The 6,792-nt window shown below is 41.7% G+C and overlaps 1 protein-coding gene across 5 annotated transcripts in view; it reads right to left on the minus strand.

Annotated features, from left to right (window-relative positions):
• The window catches only part of LOC100543126 (SWI/SNF-related matrix-associated actin-dependent regulator of chromatin subfamily D member 3), an 87,556-nt gene that overhangs the window by 36,486 nt on the left and 44,278 nt on the right, over nucleotides 1–6,792 (minus strand). The gene's annotated exons all lie outside the window — the stretch shown is intronic.

Consider the following 6,792-nt stretch of genomic DNA (forward strand, 5'->3'; position numbering starts at 1 on the left):
AAAAGTAAGTAATATTCAAGTGTCACTTTAGTGGGGTGTGGAGCATCTCCCTTATGAGGAAAGGGACCTGGAACTGCTCAGCCTGGATAGGAGAAGACCGGGGGGAGGTGAAAATGGGGAGGAGGAGAGCATGTTCTTATCCTTATGAATATTTAATAGCCAGTAGTCCAGATGATGAGGCCAGGCTCTGTTCGGTGGTGCCCAGCAACAGGACAAGGGGCAGTGGTTACAAACTGGAACACAGGAAGTTCCATATGAGCATGAGGAAAAACTTTTTTTACTTTGAGTGCTAAACAGCACTGGAACAAGCTGCCCAGAGTGGTGGGGGAGTCTCCTTCACTGGAGATATTCAGAGTCCACCTGGATGCTTTCCTGTGCAGTCTGCTGTAGGGAACCTGCTTTAGCAGGGGAGCTGGACTGATAGATCCCTTCCGACTGCCACAGTTCCGGGATCCTATGATAAGTCAAAATTGCAATTTAGGAAGGCAACCACTGTTACCACATCTTCTTGGCTGACATGAAATTGACCTAAATATTTAAGTTTTGATATGACCAGAGATACAGAGTCAACTTAAGTTCTTGCTAAATTTTTCTGGTATTTAATATATTAGCTAAGCCATATTAGCCGTAAGAAGAAAATCCCTTTTTATTCACCTTATTCCAGAAAGGTCAGCAGAGAATGTGATAGGAGTAGGTTAGGAGGAAGAAAGAGACAAGTCTCCTACTCGGTACAAGAGAGACCTGGTCACTCTGCAGAGAGTCCAGTGAAGAATCACGAAGGTGATGAAGTGACTGGAGCACCTATCCTGCAAGGAGAGGTTGAGAGAACTGGGACTATTCAGTCTGGAGAAGAGAAAGATCAGGGGGATCTCAGTGTCTGTAAACACCTGAAGGAAGGCTGCAAAGAGGTTGGAGACAGGCTTTTCTCAGTAGGGACCCAGTGACAGGACTAGAGGCAATCAGCACAAACTGGAATACAGGATTCTCACTGAACACCAGCAAACACTTCTTTACTGTAAGAGTAACCAAGCACTGGCCACAGGTTTCTCATAGATATTGTGGAGATATTTCTTCCTGGAGATATGCAAAAGCGATGCTGACATGGCTCTGGGTAACCTGTTCCCAGAGCTCCTGCTTGAACAGGGGAAGGAGTTGGACCAGATGACCTCCAAGGCCCCTTCTAACCTGAACCATTCCGTGATTCGTTCGTGTGCAATGAGAAAATCTTAAGATCTGAGTCTCGAAATAGACACATACACCCTTGCAAGAAAGAGTCAGTTCTTCATTGGGAATAACTTAAGCAAGTAAATCACCAAAAAAGGAAACTATAAGTATAAAAATACTCTACCGGACTTCCATGTCAAATTTTATAATACTCCAGCTTTCAGCTACATAATTAAAATATTCAACTGTTAAAGTTATCTGCTCTATAAGAATTAAGAGCAAAATGGTATTCTTGTTTTGCTTTAAAATGAGAAGTCCGCAGTCTGAATTTCCTTTAAGACACGAGCACGTATGTGAGAAATACCTGCCAAAGAGGAACATGCCAAGGCAAGAGGGCTTCCCAAGTGTGGGTACAACTTCAGCACTTTGTGCATATTGTGTACAAAACTATTTCACTTCACAAGACAAAACTCCAGGCTTCTTCTGGATCAAGATCAGTCATTTTTCTTTCATATGAAGAGCTAGTAATGACAACCGATCCATGGTGTTGACACATTGACTTCAAACCTTCAAGTAGTGGGGAAGCTGCTCACAGTGCTGGCCGTAAGTGGCATCTGTTCACTTGGCCTGTTGGCATTAAGGAGCCTAACAGGTTCCTAGTTAAATCATCCTGTTTTATGATCATATCCTGTGCATACACATGTTAACTATGTGTTGCCAGGACTGTACCGCATCATCCCAGGTATCAGTCTCTCCCAGTACTGAATCCCTGACAGCATTTGAAAGTTGATGCCCTTTATCAGTGTATGGTGTTTCAGAACAACTACGGACAGCCTGCAAACTAATTCATTTTATTCATTTGGAACCTGACATTTGTTTGTTTCATTTGATGTCATCTTTTTGTAGGGTTGGAGCAGCAGTGTACAGGATCTCCCTGAGCATCTTCTCCACACTGCTCATACATTTTTCAGAGATCAATAGTTTTCTGTCACCCCTTTCTTTTCCAGGATGAACAATCACTCCCTATTGTATTTACACTGATGAAGACTATCAAATAAATGTCTCTTTCAATATTATTTATTTGTTTCTTCCTTTTGAGATGCTAGAACACCTATACTATTTGCAGCAAGACCAATTCTTTTGAAAACCAGAAACCATGGAGCCAAAGAAATGCTTTGCTTTTATTCCATGAAATTCTGTTCAGCTTTAGCTGAACCGCTATGTTTTCAGCTGCTTGTATTCTACTCAGTCTTACTGTCAATTGAATAATCATAGAATCACCAAGGCTGGAAAAGACCCACAGGATCACCCAGTCCAATCATCAAATAATAAAATAATGTAAATATTTTTAGGAGCAAAGCACAAAGAGCAAGCAGTGCTCTGAAAGCAACAAAGAGTTGCCAGACAGCTTGCAGAATAAGGACAACAAGTCAATGTTACCTCCCCATAATGAATATAAACCTTAACGTATGAGAAAATACCCCCATGCCACTATCTTGTCCCACAGAGAGCAAAGGCTTCCTCAGCTTTCTTCAACACAGAAGCAAATGAATCATGTTGTACTGTGGTGTTTAAAAAATTCTAGACATAGTTTCAGGCTTCTACCTCTGAGTCACAGCACAGTCAGTTCACGAACTCCCAGGCACACGATGAAGCAGGGAGCTCGCCTACACAGCCCTCCAGTTCAAGCACACATTACAGCTCTAGTACAGCTTCTTGTGCTGTACCAGATAAGACATAACAAAATTGTTAATAAGTTTGTAGAAGCAGTAGTCATCAATAAATATTTCTATTCCACATTTCTACATCTCTTACTATGTAAAAGGGAAAAAGTATTTCTTCTTTCTTATTCCACCTATAGCCATCATTTAAGAAACACACTCCAAAATTAGCCAACAGAAATAATACTGCATATAATTCCCTGAATGCACGCAGCTGCAGGTTGAAAAATTGTTTGAGAGAAGAATTATATGTACTTTCCTGTTGTATAAACAATAAATATAGAGATGCTATAGCTGTGAATTAAACAAGAGAGCTTAGCAAAGCAGATTATAATAATGAAAAGAGAATAGCTAGAAAGCTTACCCGCATCCTGGGCTCACTACAAAACTCCAGAGAAGAGATCTCCAGCAGAGATCCTTCCCCCCAGCAGTCAGCTCTTAAATGGGTCCAGGAGAGGTGCAGCCAGGCTCCGCTCTTCCAGCAGCACAGCTGCATTGCCTTCACCTGTGCTCCCGTGTCTGACCAGTGCTCACCTCAGGTGGTCAATCAGAGGTTCAGGTGTGGTTCAGTTCCCATACACCTGTGTTCTACCCCTTTTGTAGGTATATAGTACAGCTCCCGGGAAAGCAGGATACTGAGCTAAAACAAAGGTTTGCTCAGCTCAGTTTTGACCACTCTTATGGTCTTTTGTTTTCTCAATCTAGTACTGAAATGTTTTGGTGGAAGCATGATAATGCTCCAAGTCCATGTCCTTTCCCAATTTTGCCTCAAGAATGAGAGAATACTCAAAGGTGAGCCCCAGGAGTAGTACATCACAAAGAATAATTTGATTTGTTTCTCTAACATAATTACTTAAAAAGAGAAAGATACTCTTGATCTGCAACCAGTAGTACATAATTCATTTTTCTGTTTTCTTTGTAGGTAGCTGAAACTCAGTTACCTTGGTGTATGTGTGATAAGGATCTGCACAATCTACAGATTTTCTTCTTGCACTTTCTCCTAACTGAAAAGCTCATAGCTTTTCATGCAAGCTTCCTCTCTTTTACAGGAGTTTTAAGTATAAACATGTGAAGAGTACTTCAAGACCTGAATTATCTACTCTGGTCTCTTTCTATTTCAAGAAGCTACAAAAATTACCTAGCAGCAGGAATTCATCATCTGATATTTTGAAGCATGTATGCTCAATCCTCTCTTATAATTACATGGATAACTGGAACAAATTAGCATTAACATTAGTAAGGTAGGGTTTTTCTAGGGGCTGAGGATCCTTTTCTTTCTATTGTGAAAATTCAAATATTTCAAAAATTTTAAAATAATAAGAACACACTATTAATCTCTGTGCTTTTATCCTTCATTTCCATAGGCTTATTTTATATTGATGGTTGCCAAATAATGCAAAAAAGTAGAACTGGGGCAATGAAAACAGTGAGCTGGAACAGCATAATGAGGAAGGCTCACAACTTCCTTGTAAAGGCAGCACAGGATGCATGTGCTTGTAAACAAATACACACAGCTTGTGAAACAAACAAATAGATGGAATCCAACGTCAGCAGCACTAAATCCAGTACAAATCCAATTGCAGCACTACTATTTCTTGGATTCCCATGATGTTCTGGTTTAGCTTCTACGACTGGCAGTGTGATGTCTTGGAAGCAACGAAACCAGCTGCACACTACGCAAAGGCCTCATCTAAAAGCTGAGCCTTGCGCTAAAACAGCTGAGACTGCGGGATGTTCTCCTACAAGCCACCTGATCAAGGAGAAGACAGAGCCTTTGAGACATCTTTAAAACGCTCCACTGTAGCAGACCCTCACACTTATGGAGACTTTAACCGCCTTGACATTTGCCTAGGGCCAGTACGAGGCAGAAGCACGAAGGAGATTTCTGGATTGGATTGATGACAACTTCTTAATGTAGGTGATGATGTGCTCTGCTGAACCTATTACAAACGAGGAAGGAAGAACTGGTTGTGGATATGAAGATTAAAGGCAGCCCTAGCTGCAGAAAAAGAATGAGATAGTGAGTCTGGGATGCTCTGCAAAGAGAGCAAGATCGGGACCTCAGAAGGGCAGGTTTTGGCATATTCAGGTATTTGCTCAGAAGGATTCCATAGGATGACAGGGATCCCTAAAGGACAAAGGAGCTCAGGGGAGGTGGGCTGACCTTCAAGGACAATCTTTTCAAAGCACAGGGGAACAATCCAGACCTATGTGCAGAGTTGAGAAGGCCTGGCAAAAGATAAGTAGGGAATTCCTGAATGGTTTCTAATTCCATAAAAAAAAAAAAAAAAAAAGAGTACATGGAGGTGGGAGCCAGATCTTGCAGCCCCTCTTGGTAGACACGTGCTCCATCCTGGCCCACGTGGCCCACTGTGGGCTTCACTCCAGTTTCTTTCCGGCCTGTGTCCGGAAGTTCAGGTGTAGTTTCACAAGTATGGCATAGCAGGGAATAGCCTCCTTCCTTGACTTGATGGCATCACTCAGGCTAATGCAGCCCAGCATAATACAGCAAGTACATCAACTGCCTCCTCCAGGTCAGGGACAAAGGTGCTTAACAGAACAGCTGCTAAGACAGATCCCTGTGATACCTGGCTTATCCCTGTCTTCACAATGGGCTGTGTGACCCGCTGGACATTATTCTCTAAGAACAATCATTCAGCTATATTTTAACTTGTATGGTTGTCCACCTAACTAGACCAGAATGTATCAACTTGAATACAAGAATATAATGGGAAAAAGTGCTGAAAAATTTGCAAAAGCCAAGATAAATGAAATCCATCCACTACTATCTCTTGGTCACAGATCCAATTCCACTTCATTATTTCATCTTTGCTACTGCTAAGATTGCCATTTCTTCCTTATGAACAAATAGCAGATCCAGATATCTCACTTCATCCCGGCACAGATGGAGAAAAAGGTGGACAGCAGTCATGCAGTAACCACAGAGCAACAGGACAGCTATCGCAGTATGAGAGTAGAGCAGAGGAATCCCTTACAGTGGTCAGTGAGCAGCAGCAGGAGCTGACTGTTTATAAAGGAGAATGAAGAGAGGATTAAAGAGAAAGGACAGCTGTATCAAAACCCATCAACACAGCTAGACAAGAAGTTCTCCGAAGAATCTGGGAAGCACTGAGAAAGACAGTAACAGTGAGCAGCAAGATGAAGGAGGCATAGTTTCCTGCTCTAAAGTTGCACTCCACTCAGCAAGCTAAATAGGGAAAAGAGATGCACAGCTGTGGAGACAAGAATGTTCAGTAGAGCTTGTTGCATTAGAGTGAGTAGGCATAAAAGCTGAAAAAACAGAGCAGGGAATCACAGTCACAGTGTCTGGAAAAGTACGTAACGACTCTGAACTAAGCAAAAGATAGACACTGACCAGAAGTAATGAGAAGATGTGGCTGGAATAAAGAAAGAAGAGCAGTCGGACGTGCAGCCATGTTTCTCAAGGGGCAGTTTGTGGCCTGAGGTCAGAACTGAGGCACACCTTATAGACTCAGGTCACAAAGCCACGTCAGCTGATGATCTCTGCATACACAACTATGAATGAAGATGCCTATGAATTTTTCTGAAATTTAATGAGATATTAATGACCTGAGAAAAAGAAAGGATCCAGATGTAAAGAAAACAGGATACGGCATATGCTGCGGCACAGAACTGTAATTAATGCTGAACGCACCACAAAAACCTCTAAACTTGTTACATTACAGTATGTCAGCCTAGACTTAATGCAGTCTCTTTCTGTTCATTAAAATTGCATTTTAGACAAAATACATTCAGCAGTTCCAGTCTACTTCATTTAAGTAAAGCATTTAACATGCAGTCATAAAGGGAAGAGCTACCTAAGACTGAAAAAGTGGGGATCAGAACAAAAATGATGTGGTAAAGAACTGGAATGGGAAGAAAAAGA

This window comes from Meleagris gallopavo, chromosome 2 (assembly GCF_000146605.3).
Source record: "Meleagris gallopavo isolate NT-WF06-2002-E0010 breed Aviagen turkey brand Nicholas breeding stock chromosome 2, Turkey_5.1, whole genome shotgun sequence".
Classification (NCBI taxonomy): Eukaryota; Metazoa; Chordata; class Aves; order Galliformes; family Phasianidae; genus Meleagris; species Meleagris gallopavo.